Below are 14,915 nucleotides of genomic sequence, written 5' to 3'. Positions count from 1 at the left end.
TGCAGTAGCTTGAGCAGCGAAGATTTTTGTGAGGTAAGTGATTTGTGAAAGGTATAGTTTAATGTTAGTCAGGGCCATTCTTTTGTAGGGAATTTTGAAAGTCAGATTGCGTTGCGCTAAAAATATTGTGTGTCAGGTTAAGGACAGTCGTGTATAATTGTTCAAAGGGGACGTTTCATATGTCGACCCTTAGCCTAGGATACCTCACTGGAATCTTCTGATTTTTTTCTTGTAGTTTGTGTAATTAGTGTAGCTATTGTTTATTGCTAGCGCGTAACTATAGAGAGAATTTCCTTTGTAGTTGTAGTTTTTCATTGTTGTACAGTAAAACAGTTGTGGCATGCATGTAGATTTGCACCAAGTATTTCGCAGCTGCGCTGGCAATTAAGTAGACATTATTTCCATTGCTATGTTATTTTATTTTGCTCTTCAAATTGCGCTTTTCTGTGTTACCGTGTGAAATACTGTGACAATAATGGCGTGTGAAAAACGTAATACTAGGCTCCAAAGTAAACTGAGAAATGACAGTGAAGACGAAAGCAGTGTGTTAGCGCCGCAGAGTAATGAATTAACTAATGTTCAAAGTAGTAATTTGGTAATTGCGCATAGGGAAATGGAGCGGGCGGCAAACAATGGTGTAGACAGTGAAACAGGTAGTGAACAGGGAAGCGTTATCGATCGATTGGTCGGCAACAGCTCGCCTCAGGAATCGGGAATGACAGAACACAATATTGCAAATACTGCAGAGTCAGGTTTTGGGTTCCCACCGTTTTCTCAAATGAGTCAAGACACATTTTCCACTTGTCAAAATGTGAATGTTGCCGGTGCAACTTCACTGCCGAAAAGCACTGAGGAACATGTTTCAGACACCAGTGCATTGTTATTACAATTAATGCAACAAATGGGACAAAAGCTTGAAAAGTTAGGCACAATGGAACAACATCAGAGACAAACACAGCAACAGTTAGACACAATGGAACAAAATCAGAGACAAACACAGCAAAAGCTTCAAAAGTTAGACACAGTGGAACAAAATCTTAAAAAGTTAGACTCATTGGAACAAACACTTGAACAAACACGTGAAGATTTAACTACTGAGTTACATAACATTGAATCGAAATGTCAAAAAGTCTGTAATGACGTAAAAACACAAATTTGTGAGCATTTTCAACCTATTTTTTCGCAGCATGAAAATGCATTACAGAATCACGAAGCAGCCATAAAAGAACTGCAAATTATTGTTCATGAAAATCATGAGACCTTGCAAGCTAAATTTGACTCAGTTGCATCTACCGATTCGGTTACGCAACTTGCAAAAACTCAGGAAAACTTTAAGGACACAGTAGATACTCTGAAACTTGGTTCAGAAAAACACACTGAAGAAATAAGTACACTATCGGAGAAAGTAGCCGAACGTTCGGATCAGGTCACTAACTTATCTACAAAGGTAGATGATGATCTGAATGACACAAGACCCGTAGCCTTCACTGACACAGAAGAGTATAAACAAATAAGAAAATTCAAACAAAATCAGAATCAAATTAATACACAACACCAAAGAGAAATCCGGGAAGTACAAGATCAGCTGACACAGGTAATACAAGAATTACGTATTTCAGAGGACACTGGCGCTCCAACACGGGAAGAGGGACTTAGAAACACGGAAAAGCTGCAAAATAATAACACAGGGCATTTCGGAAGTTATGAAAGAAATTGGCAATGTGCACCGAATTTTGAGATGGAACGGGCGACACGACCTAACAATGACCGATATGCGACTCGCCGACATGATGATTTTGACTATAAGCTGTTCATTACTACACGTAAATTCAAAACATTTAAGAATTCTGACAACGACATTCATCCACAAGCATGGCTCCATCAATTCTCTCATTGTTTTCCTCCCAACTGGTCGCTGGAACACAGATTAGAATTTATGTGTGGCTACTTAGAGAATGAACCAGCTGTAAGAATGCGATCGGTCATTCACGATTGCCACAGTGAAGGAGAATTTTACCATGCCTTCCTCTCAGCATATTGGTCTCAAGCCACACAAGACCAAGTAAAACATGGTATCATAATGATGAAACATTTCGAACAATCTGAATTCTCCAGTCTTGTGAAATATTTTGAAGACATGTTGCACAAGAATCAGTACCTGTCAAACCCATACAGCCCCTCAGAACTCATCCGCATTTGCTTAATCAAATTACCTGAACATTTACGGCATATTATTTTAGCAGGACGTTGCAAAGACGACATTGAAGCTTTTCAGGGACTGTTACAAGAACTAGAAATTGACACTGATAATCGCGGAACGCGAAAACAAGGACACAACAATTACAGGTCACATCCGTCACAATTCCGTGACGACAGAAACAATAACCGGACACGACTGGTCTATTCTTACAACGCAAATCGTGACCAAAATAGACACCACCCGTACGACAACCGTTGGCAGAGTAGTAATAATTACAGGGAAAGATCACCTCTCCGCGGTAGTGACTATCACAGAGACAATCAGAGAAACAGACAATATGGGAACCAAAATAATTATTATCAAGGGAGACAGAATAACTTCAGACGCAACAGTTCAGCTCGCAGTTACGATTCAGGGAGAAATTCTCCACCACTTAACCAACAAGAAAGAAACTACAGGAACTACCGACATGGCGACGGACGATGTGATCGTAACGACAGACCTGAATTGCATCAGAACTGGCGGGATTCAAACAGAGCAGGGCCCTCTCGTCACGGTGAATTTGTAGAAGTTAGGTCTCCTAATCCCAATAACGACGCGCGCCAACAAAGGAACAGACAATGACTCGCACCGCAGGCAGCCGCGTGCGCCGGCTGGCTCAGAGAAAAATAACATAGACGCTAACCTTGAGAAAAATTCCAGTATTCTTTACCAACGTATACCGCATGACAATTGTATTCAAGTTCAAACTCTGAGTACTATGAAGAGTAAAGGATTGCACCACACTTCACATGTAAAACCGCTTATTGAGAGATAATCTGCTTGTCTTTGCCATAAAACTTTTCACTTCACATTTCTAGTATGCTTTGTCAGACTTAAGAAACTGTTAACATGCAACAATGTTTGAAGTTAAATATCCAGTCTAGAACCTAGGGAACATTTTTAAACAGAAATTACGAATGCATTGTTATAGTGAACAGACGACACAGTGTTGTATTTGTACATTCTTGCTTGTTAGTTGCACGATTACGTAACGACTATCAGGCTTAGATACTTAGGACACATACTGGTACTGCTAATGAGATTTTAATGCAACATTTTGGTTTACTTGAAAATACATTCTGGGTTTAATGTACTTTCTGTGAGATACCAGGTGACACAGTGGTTAGTTTATTTGACAGCTACACGACTATATCATGATGTAACTAATGAGTGACAATTTACAATGTTGCTTTTGTAGTGTTTCTGTTTTATTTCTGCACAGTTTTTCTGTTTTATTCTGCAAAGTAAAACATGTTTTAGTAGTAACTTTTGTGGTATAGCTACAATGAGATTACCTTTTCCGTAGCACAACAATACGTTACAGCACAGTACTTTCTTCATCATGGCAATAAGCGTAATAACTAAGATATCTATACATAAAGCATTTCACTTTTGTTTATCATGAGGTAAGTACATTGACTTCTGCAGAACTTAGCTTTCGGAGGACGATAAGTACGACACTTCCACAGAATTATCTTACAGCAAGACGCACATTTAGCGCTACAGGAAACGCATTTGAGTGATTAATTTTGTACTTAAAACACTTATTTTTAAAGATATTTGAAGTACAATGATACAAAGGTTTTCAGTGATACATTTCATTTCATTGCTGTAATCTGTAACACCTGAGGGTATAATTACATTAATGCTCAGGGGGGTACACGCTTACTTTGTGTACCATGTGTGTGGCAACCACAAGGAACCCTAGCTAATATGGTATTTGCTTACACAACTTTACACATCGGTACCATATTTCTCTAACACACTAATTAGACAGCTGTCTGATCATTTAACTGAGAGATAAACATTTTTTTACTACATCAGTGACACATGTTTACGCAATACACAGTTGGGTAACTTCACACTTATGAAACTGTATTTTGTCTGTACTTTGTAAACTGTTCATATTTTTTCGGAATCATTGTGATACTATGAGAGCTTTGAATGATGTATTTGGTATGGGATCATGATTTTTAAAGTACGTTTGAGGCAGATGACACTATTGACATGAGCAGAGAATTTTTTTAGGTTTTGAAATGATTGCAGAAAGCTACGACGTTTTTTAGATTTGACTGAGGTGTTATGATGTTATTATTACGACGACGATGTGTACTATGCTGTTGAGATATGTTTATGATCAATAAGATGATGCTACCGTATATGAGGAATAAGAAGTATGTTGGAAACCAAGAATCGTACTTTAAGAGTTATGAAATGTGCGTAAATGCGTGACTGTATCACAATGCTGACGAATATTTTATTTGGACACTTATATTTATAGGATTTTCTTTCTACAGATTTGCAACGCTAATTCTTGACCTGTGAAATATTTTTAAGTGAGACTGTCACTGTAGCGGAAACTGCTGTTGTAAATATTTCCGTAAGAAAGTTAAGTGACCACCTGCACGTGCGTCGTCGGCACACCGCTGTGTCAGACACCTGGAGAACAAGCCATTAGGGTGTGCCTTTCCGGAAGCACAGGTAGAAAAAAAAAAAAAAAAGGGGGGAGGCCATTATCCTCCATATTGACATTTCCTTGTTGAAAGCATACTGTGGAGCTCGTAATTTATGATATTTACTGAAATGCCTAATGAAATGACGAGAAATACTCTTACATCTGCAAACCTGATAATGACAAGTGCCTTTCTACGAGAGTTGAGAGCTACTGACTTACGAAATGCCACATAGCTATTGAATGATGTTTTTATGCTTTGGTTTGCGTAATTGCTTATTTCATTTGACATCTGTTTTCCAGCTGTGTTGCAGCATTGGTTTCATAAAATAAAATTAAATGCATTTGCTAATGTGAACACTTTCTGTCAACAGATCTATTAAATAATAATTTTGTGATCCACATTCTTCAAAAAAGGAGCACTTGGAAAGGAAAGAACAATAAGAAGGGACTAGTATCAGTAACTGCATACATAATATTCTTTTCAAGTACATGGCAATATTTCTTTTACAATAAGTTGTTGTGGTGCACCACTTTAATTACTTAGACATTAAGATGTGATTATACATTTCCCTTATCTGCATTGTTATCTTTAGTGTACTATTTTTTCTGCTTGAGCTATGTCATGTTTCGATATAAGCTGCTGTTTGCCAGGCATAGTGCTACTGAACTTTAATTTGTGTTACTCTGCTAAGCCAGATTTATTTTTTTTGTTTGCTGCGCATTGCCTCATATTAGTTGTAATGTTGAATTGCTTGGTAATTTAGATTTACTGTAGCTTGCTTTCCGATTTTCCATTTTTTTTTCATTGCTGTTTATATTAATTGTTTTATGTGATGCTGCATTGCCTCATCCCTTAGTTTAGCATCTGAGCTCAGTAGATTTAAGTTAGCTTAAGAGGGGGTAGACTATATAAGAAACTGACTATGGAGAATAGGTAAAGAATGCATTGCTAAGTTATATGAAAAAGATTTGGGCCCAAATGAGTATTGTACAATCAGAAATAATTATTTTGAAAGAAATATGAACAGAAAGCAGGCTTAGATAGGACTTTTTGGGAATAATGATGAACAAAGGGAGATCTCCATGCAAAATACTGCAGTAAAACAAACCCTGTCCTTTCCCTTTTGTATTATCCCACTATATGTTTGTGTACCCTTGTGTATTTGTTTTCTTCCTGTCTCTGTGTACTGTTTCATAGAACTTTTTTCTCTTCTAATACTAAGTTACATTCACTATGATGAGGAATACTGTTATCCTCAAATACAATTGGCATTAATAATGTGTTATTTACTTTGTAAAGATGTTTAGACATTATTTATTCTGTTTTGTGTTATTGCTCATGTGTGAAGTTGATGTTTCGAAAGTTATTCTGATCTTTTATGTATTTACTTATGTCATAATTCCTGTAACTCTGATGGATATGTTATTTCGATTCTTTTGTAAAGCCTGTACTACAAATGTTATCTGTATTGTTATGTTCTTTAATGACGTATTTTGTACCTTTGTAATTTTATTTTCATGTTGTAAATTTATAATTGTATAGACACCAGTTCTTCAAATTAAGTTACATTTCAGTGCACACGTTTCTGTTGGTCATAGTATATGGACAATATGTGAGAAGTAGGGACTGTTAGTGTTTGCACATGTGTTAAAAATTCAGCAAGGGACTGGATAACAGCATTGCTGGTTCTAAGCACAATTGCAAAAACTTTGTGAGTGCACAAGTGGTGGTTATGGACTTGCTACATTCTCCGCAAGACTCTTCGATGGTGATTGTGCACCTGCACAGTCGCAACAGATGGCTGCTGGCCGTCTCTACAAGGACTACAGTGGGTCTGCACCTTTCATGACCCACCAATACCATTATTTCTACAAGGACTGCAGTGGGTCTGCACCTCTGGTGGCCCACCAATACCATACTCTCTACCAGGACTACAGTGGGTCTACTCTGTGATGACCTACCTACCAATATTCTTCAAAACTTCGACTGACTCTACAGTGGGTTTGCTCTGTTGTGGCCCATTACCTGTCTGCATGTCGGGAGTCAGCACTGTCTTTCCGTTGGAAGGACAACACTACTTCTTCAAGACTGCATGGAAATCCACTACTTCTGTGTGTCTTTTACTGAGACTTTGAGAAAAGAAACGGCAGTTTTACTGTGATGAATGATCTGGACTGTCTTTATGGACTGTGAGAAATTTTTAGCTTTTGACCAACATTGTATCAATAAGTGTGTGCATTTGATTTCTTTGTTATTGTAATTATGAAAATTTTTTTTCAAATCTGTATTGGCCACTGCCCAATCCAATTTGTAAAATTTTTTGTGGGGAGCATGGGGGCTATGTAAGTAGGCTGTTTATGTTTTCTCTATGTGAGTAGGCTGTTTATGTTTTCTTATTGGCAACGTTACGTAGCGCTCAATATGAAAATCACTGGCTGTGCTGTGTGCAGTCTGTGGCTAGTTTGCATTGTTGTCTGCCATTGTAGTGTTGGGCAGCGGCAGCTGGATGTGAACAGCGCATAGCGTTGCTCAGTTGGAGGTGAGCCGCCAGCAGTGGTGGATGTGGGGAGAGAGATGGCGGAGATTTGTAATTTGACATGAACTGCTATATTTATATATGATGATATCAAGGTAAATACATTGTTTGTTCTCTACTAACATCTTTCATTTGCTAACTATCCCTATCAGTAGTTAGTGCCTTCCATAGTTTGAATCTTTTATTTAGCTGGCAGTAGTGGCGCTCGCTGTATTGCAGTAGCTTGAGCAGCGAAGATTTTTGTGAGGTAAGTGATTTGTGAAAGGTATAGTTTAATGTTAGTCAGGGCCATTCTTTTGTAGGGAATTTTGAAAGTCAGATTGCGTTGCGCTAAAAATATTGTGTGTCAGGTTAAGGACAGTCGTGTATAATTGTTGAAAGGGGATGTTTCAATTGGAACACGTGAGGCAATACTGACCCTACGACTTATCTTGGAAGCTAGATTAAGGAAAGGCAAACCTACATTTCTAGCATTTGTAGACTTAGAGAAAGCTTTTGACAATATTGACTGGAATACTCTCTTTCAGATTCTGAAGGTGGCAGAGGTAAAATATAGGGAGCGAAAGGCTATTTACAATTTGTACAGAAACCAGATGGCAGTTATAAGAGTCAAGGGGCATGAAAGGGAAGCAGTGGTTGGGAAGGGAGTGAGACAGGGTTGTAGCCTCTCCCTGATGTTATTCAATCTGTATATTGAGCAAGCAGTACAGGAAACAAAAGAAAAATTCGGAGTAGGTATTAAAATCCATGGAGAAGAAATAAAAACATTGAGGTTCGCCGATGACATTGTAATTCTGTCAGAGACAGCAAAGGACTTGGAAGAGTAGTTGAACGGAATGGATAGCGTCTTGAAAGGAGGATATAAGATGAACATCAACAAAAGCAAAACGAGGATAATGGAATGTAGTCGACTTAAGTCGGGAGATGCTGAGGGAATTAGATTAGGAAATGAGACACTTAAAGTAGTAAAGGAGTTTTGCTATTTGGGGAGCAAAATAACTGATGCTGGTCGAAGTAAAGAGGATATAAAATGTAGACTGGCAATGGCAAGGAAAGCGTTTCTGAAGAAGAGAAATTTGTTAACATCGAGTATAGAGTTAAGTGTCAGTAAGTCATTTCTGAAAGTATTTGTATGAAGTGTAGCCATGTATGGAAATGAAACATGGACGATAAATAGTTTAGACAAGAAGAGAATAGAAGCTTTCGAAATGTGGTGCTACGGAAGAATGCTGAAGATTAGATGGGTAGATCACATAACTAATGAGGATGTATTGAATAGAATTGGGGAGAAGAGGAGCTTGTGGCACAACTTGACTAGAAGAAGGGAGCGATTGGTAGGACATGCTCTGGGGCATCAAGGGATCACCAATTTAGCATTGGAGGGCAGCGTGGAAGGTAAAAATCGTAGAGGGAGACCAAGAGATGAATACACCAAGCAGATTCAGAAGGATGTAGGTTGCAGTAGGTACTGGGAGATGAAGAAGCTTGCACAGGACAGAGTAGCATGGAGAGCTGCATCAAACCAGTCTCAGGACTGAAGACAATAGGTGACATCTTTCTGATCCTACCAAATACAGAACATTATCTTATAGTGGATGTCGATGGTCTTCCTGGACTCAACAATGATTTGCAACACTTCGGATTCTCAAAATATATCAATTTCCCATCATTTTCCATCACCGGTCACTATTAGATGGTGAAACGACGTTCTTTTGTATCTGGCGAGCAGCATTTCACAAGTAGTCTTTCGAATTGCTTGCTGTCTTTCGTTCAGTTCGTGCGGAACGCATTTTCCCACATTCTGCACCCTTCCCACAGCTCTCAACTGAGGAGAAACGGCTTTCTGCGCCACATTCAATTATTATGCGAGTTCCTGTTGGGGTTGTGTATCATCTATATCCAATATGTCGTGCAATTCGTTGTTTTCGAACGTTTTCGGTGGTTTCCCGCGCTCGTCGTTTCTCACGTCAAAATCGCCACTTTTGAACCTCTCGAAACACTGTGTTTTCCCAAGAGCATGCTCGCCGAAAGCTTCGACAAGCGTTCGATGCGATTCTGCAGCAGTTTTCTTCAAATGATAACAGAAAATCAATGCTGTCCGCAAATCGTACCTCGTAGATACAAAACTCGACGTGTCTACGGGTTTAAAACAGATACCAATGTATGGAACTTGCGTTACCGTGTGTTGACATTCATCGTCAGCCATTAGAGGACGCAGCTGGCGCTGCAGACACGGTTTCACAGGCCCTAAATTGACGGCTAACACCATCAATAGGGAAGTTCCGGTTTCATACTTCTACACCTGGTACTATGCAGAATTTTATTCCATTATGTCCTATGAGACTGAACTTTAGGGGAGTGCAATAAAAATGAACAAGATCCTTGATATACAGAAAAAGGCCATCTGCAGACTGATAAGGCAAAAAAGCTGTACCACATGTAGGCCAAAGTTCAAAGAACTGAACATCCTAACACCGGTAAATGCCTACAGCTACAAAATACTAACATTCACAAAAAAACACAATAATCTCTACCAAACAAATGAACAAATACACCAATATAAAACCAAGATTTGCTGGAAACTAAGGGCAACTCAGCATTGAACCAGATATGAGAAAGGGATTACATACATAGGAATGCGCCTCTGTAACGATCTTCCAAAAGTCATTACGGAAATAGAGAACATAAATGACTTTAAAAATGTATTAGACAAATATTGACAGAAAATTCATTTTATTCAATGCAGGAATTTTTTGATCAAAGCAAAGTTGTGAATAAATGAGTGGTTCATTATAAAATTGCATGAATATAGACTAACATGATTATAAACCTGTGTGATTTTAACAGGTTTGATTATTAATCTGCATAATAGTATTAATTTGTAACTATATATTATTTGTAACTATGTACACAAACTTTAATGTACTCTCAACTTTAGTGTATAAGGCCTGAAAATGTCCATGTGTAAAGATATGACATGTATCAATTGCATTGCCTCAAAATAATAATAAAGATAAAAATAATAATTTTTAATATTAATTTCATATCTAAGTTACTGGTTTGTTAGCCAATTTCGTATTAACTGACCATGCCCCGGCACCTGCAGTAATTATTTTTGTGTTATCTGAAACATATACCAGCAATTTCAGTGTACTCTAATCATTTCTGTACATATTCTCGACATTTCTGAATTCATTTTTAATATTGTCTGCTATATTTTGTTACTCTAATTCATGTCTACCGTTATGTATCGATGTATCCACATTACTCATTCTTTCCAGCGCGCTTCATTCACCCAGAAATGAGTCGCGAAAATTTTCATTGTCAGTTCCATTATTACTTCCTCCATCACTACAAAAAATTTCACCTTCCATGATTGATTGAGGACCGGTGTCATCATTACCCCCAAAATACACATCTAATTCACAAATGATAGTAGAGTTTAATTGAATATTCTCATTATTTGGCAAATTACTGCATTGCTGTGAATGATTATTGTCATCTCTTATTGGAAAATTTGTCACTGCTTCGACATTTCACTTTCACCATTATTTGTTGCTTGTTGTTGGGTTCCATTTTTAACAAACATGCATGTTAATTGAATACATAAAAATGTTAAATGCTTACAGATAACTTTTTTGTATATTTAGAAATTACTTTTTACTCGCACCAAGATGGTACATCATTGTGGTACTGTTACATAACAAACACTACAAGAATACAAATTACAAGGATGAACTTTCTTGCTTGCTGCTAAGGCTGGGAAATTGAACAAGGAATACTCTTGATCCTACATTGTTCAAGTTCCCTCTTAATTCGGAATTCTGTAATTTCCAGTATATTTGGATGGTTTACATGTTTCTTGTTCCCAACAATTAATAAACAGCTTTTCCATCTTTCTTCCTAGTATACCATAAATATGCAAAAAATAATTATTATTAGTACAAAGTCGATCTCTAATAACGGATTCTAATCTTTCTTGTACTCTCACGTAAAATTTTTGAAGATCATGGTCACAGTTCGGTAGCCATTGTAAAGTTATAAGAAAAGGTTATGGAAATCACAGGAGAAATACTATTTAAATGGTTAGCTGATTTTTTAAGATTATTCTGTAATATATTATTGGATAAAGGAGGGGTTTCAGCTATCCAGTCACCATAGCTTATCAAGAAAAATTGAGTAAAATTTCTTTATGAATACATAGATATAAAAAGTAAAAAATGTTCCTATGTCCCTTCTTCAAATGATTTCTTACACCTCTTCAATGCTGTGGTGACACGTTGGTATTTCCCTCCACTATTACTGGTGTCCTTGCAGGTCCTCATGATCGCCAAAATATTTTTTATGATGTACATTCATGGATTAATTAATAAATATTCAAACAACTTTTTAAAACTGTCCTGAGTACATTTTCATATATAACCTTTGGTAACACATTCACAAGTTAAATAATTCATAGTGTGCATACATTTTTTACACAAGTCATCAATGCATCTGGTGTCTTTCAGATCTTAACACAGACAGACAGCAACTAATGAATTAGTGCTCACTGGATTGTTCATTAACAATCATCTCTGGCCTCACTATCTTTTACCATTGTCATAGATGTTATTGCTATCTAGGGGTCAGAGAGCGCTTTTTTGAATCAGATTAAAGGGATTCCTTTACAATTTTGTTTGATGTGTCTGTACGTATATATTTTCGTTAGATAAACAATTTCGTTGTTCTGAAATGTTGTTTCACTTCTTAGCACTTTACCAACAAAAGTGTCTAAAAATATACATGATGCATTTAGCTTTCGCCATTAATAAAGTTTATCGTTGTTAGTTCCTGAATTGTCATTCTAACGGATTTAAATTTAAACTCATTGGTTGGAATATTAAACTCATAGGTCTTTTGTACCATGGATGGTAGCTCATAACCTCGCTCTTACCATTCAGTAAGGGGCCTAAGTGAATTGGTGTGCATGATGGCCAGTATGAGTTGGCCTTAAAGTATGAAACTTCTTTGTTTAATATTTTTTATTTAAATTGCAATAACTGTGAAGGTTAAACTACGTTATTTAATTCTGAAACTGCTAGGTGAAACTGAATGCAAGTGTCACTTTGCTATTTTTTTTTTCATTTCATTTCTGACCTACAGAATTTTCCCTAACAAGTACAACTCAAACTTAGTCTATTCATTAAATACCCACAATATTCAGGGATAATGCGATCTGACTGCTTTAAAATTAACTCAGAAGAATATCTCTGAATTAGGAGAAATCCTAACAATAACCCATACATTTTGTAAGTCACTTACCTCACAGAAAATCTTCATTACACGAACAACAGCAATACAGCAAGCACCAATACAGCCAGATAAAAAAAATATTCTAATTATTGTAGGCTCTAACTACTAATAGGCATGTAGTTAGCTAAGCAAAGATTTTGTTGCAGAGCAAACAATGTATTTAGCAGATTTTTCCTTAATCATGTGACATCCAGTTAAAAAAATATATAATCATCCATGACATCCAGTTCCAAAAATTATATAATCGCCAACAATATTACATCTCCATGATGGACAAACGTCCAGACCATCTACTCGCGCTAACACTTCACATCTCTAACCTCCATCACTGCTAACTATAAGCTTCCAACCTACATCCCTGCTGACTATTAACTTCCAACTTCCATCACTGCTGGCTATTCACTCCTAACTGTGAGTCCGACCAGCAACTGAGTCTCTTACAGAGGGCTCACAGTGCTGGCAGAGATATTAATGCAGTCTATCGCGCTGCCAACATACAAACAGGCTACTTACAAGTATAGTTGCGCTTCAGACTTTTATAAATTAGTGATGCACAGGAGGAAATAGCATTAAGTTCCTGTCTCTTCTCCTTATACAAGTCAGAATAATGTATGAAACATGCATTGCTTGTGTTCCCTTGCATGGTGTGACTGATGCCATTTTCTGTCATCATCTCATAGATCAAAGGCCCGTGCCTGCACTTTCATTCCGTGGCTATATGGTACATGGAGGGCTGTCTCAACATATCTCCCATCACTGCTTGACATTCTAATGAGGTCAGGTGAGTGGTGTTAAATTTCCAGTGACTGAGGCAGCACCTCACCAGTTGGCATCCAAATGTGATACAGATGTAAGCAATGTTGTCAGTAAATGCTGCTGGCCACATCTTGACTGTCGTGATTGCCTCCCTGAGAGAGCAGAAGGTATATACCCAGTCAATTCTGCTTGAAGAATGTTCCGTAAGATGCATGAATTCTAGTCTGTCAGTATAGATGATGTTCCGGCTGACAGTGACAGCGCCGAGTGCTGAGCATGGTGAATGGTGAGAAATTTGGTACTTGGAAGATCGTCTACAGTTAAAATGACCCCCTCCCCCCATCACCGTATCATCTATTCTGCTTTGGCCTAATTGCATTAATTCCTCAGTAAAGAAAAAACGAACGTTCATGCCTCTCGCCTCTTGCTGGCACCAGACAGTGTGTAAGCAATGAGGAGGTGTATCCATTGGACCATAAGTACCATGCCCTTAGCATTTGGTAGGTAATGTACATTGGTGGCTACTAAACCTTCTTTGAGAAGTATTGTGACGGCATTGCTCATAAATGATGCAAATGACACGCATGTTATGTAACCAATAGCTAAGAACGTATACTTATTGCAATAAAGCCACATAGTTGCGGTTGCTTAAAGTGTGTCATTTAACAGAGACAGCCTCAAATGTAGTCGGATGGTACTGATGTTAATAGTCGCAAATTGATATGACTGTCATTTGGCGTCTAAGGCAGTGGCAGTCATCTGTGTAAGTGGCGGTGACGAATTTCGTCACCACAATGCCACCCTGTCATCTATGTTACCATGCTGTCCGCAGGAGATGTGAAGGATTGTGTAAATCCCCCTCCTCTGCAAGTTATGTGCCCGCCAAAGAGAAGTCTTCCATGTCGTCCGCCCACAAGTCACTAGATAGAGGCTGCTGGTGTGTTACAACAGCTACCAAAGAGGCCTTTGTCGTGGTTCCTCAGGCTGTGACGGTGTTCCATCGTCCTCTCCATCCCCAAACTGGTGTCCAGGAGAAGGAAAATCCATCGTCTCAGTTCCTAAACGGGAAGCAGTGTCGGTTGACGCCTATACGACACGGTCGAAATCAGTACAATCGCGTGTATCTGTCTGCAGAGAACAGTTGTCAGACGGCGTCCATTGGAGTTTGTTGTGCTTGCAGGGTAAACGCTACTTTCGGATGTGCGTGAGGGTGTCAACATGTGGATGTAGATCTGGTTTCTTTGCACCTTCTGAGAGGAAAACGTGGGCTCACACGACTCGTGTATCAACATCCATCCACATGTTGTGGGATGGCAGTTGTTGTTCGTGTTTACCTGGCGACTCACTACAGTGCGCGAGTGGTACACGCCTAATCAGTAACATGTCTGTCTCTCTGAGTGGGTAACCTACCCCGATCACCACCAACAGATGTCATACATGCCATCATGCATGAGTAATTACTAGAATCGAAGGAGTAATATGTTTTACTGTTTGGCCTGATGGAATCTGGGTGACCCACCGCTGCAAACAATAAGAGCAAACATGACACTCCCGTCCACACCCTGAGCGTATGCACTGTTGTACATCACACGTGATGACTGCATGACAACCACCAATGTTTAAGTATGAAGGA

Source organism: Schistocerca serialis, chromosome 5 (genome assembly GCF_023864345.2).
Source record: "Schistocerca serialis cubense isolate TAMUIC-IGC-003099 chromosome 5, iqSchSeri2.2, whole genome shotgun sequence".
In the NCBI taxonomy this organism is placed as follows: domain Eukaryota; kingdom Metazoa; phylum Arthropoda; class Insecta; order Orthoptera; family Acrididae; genus Schistocerca; species Schistocerca serialis.
This window is presented reverse-complemented; position numbering follows the sequence as displayed.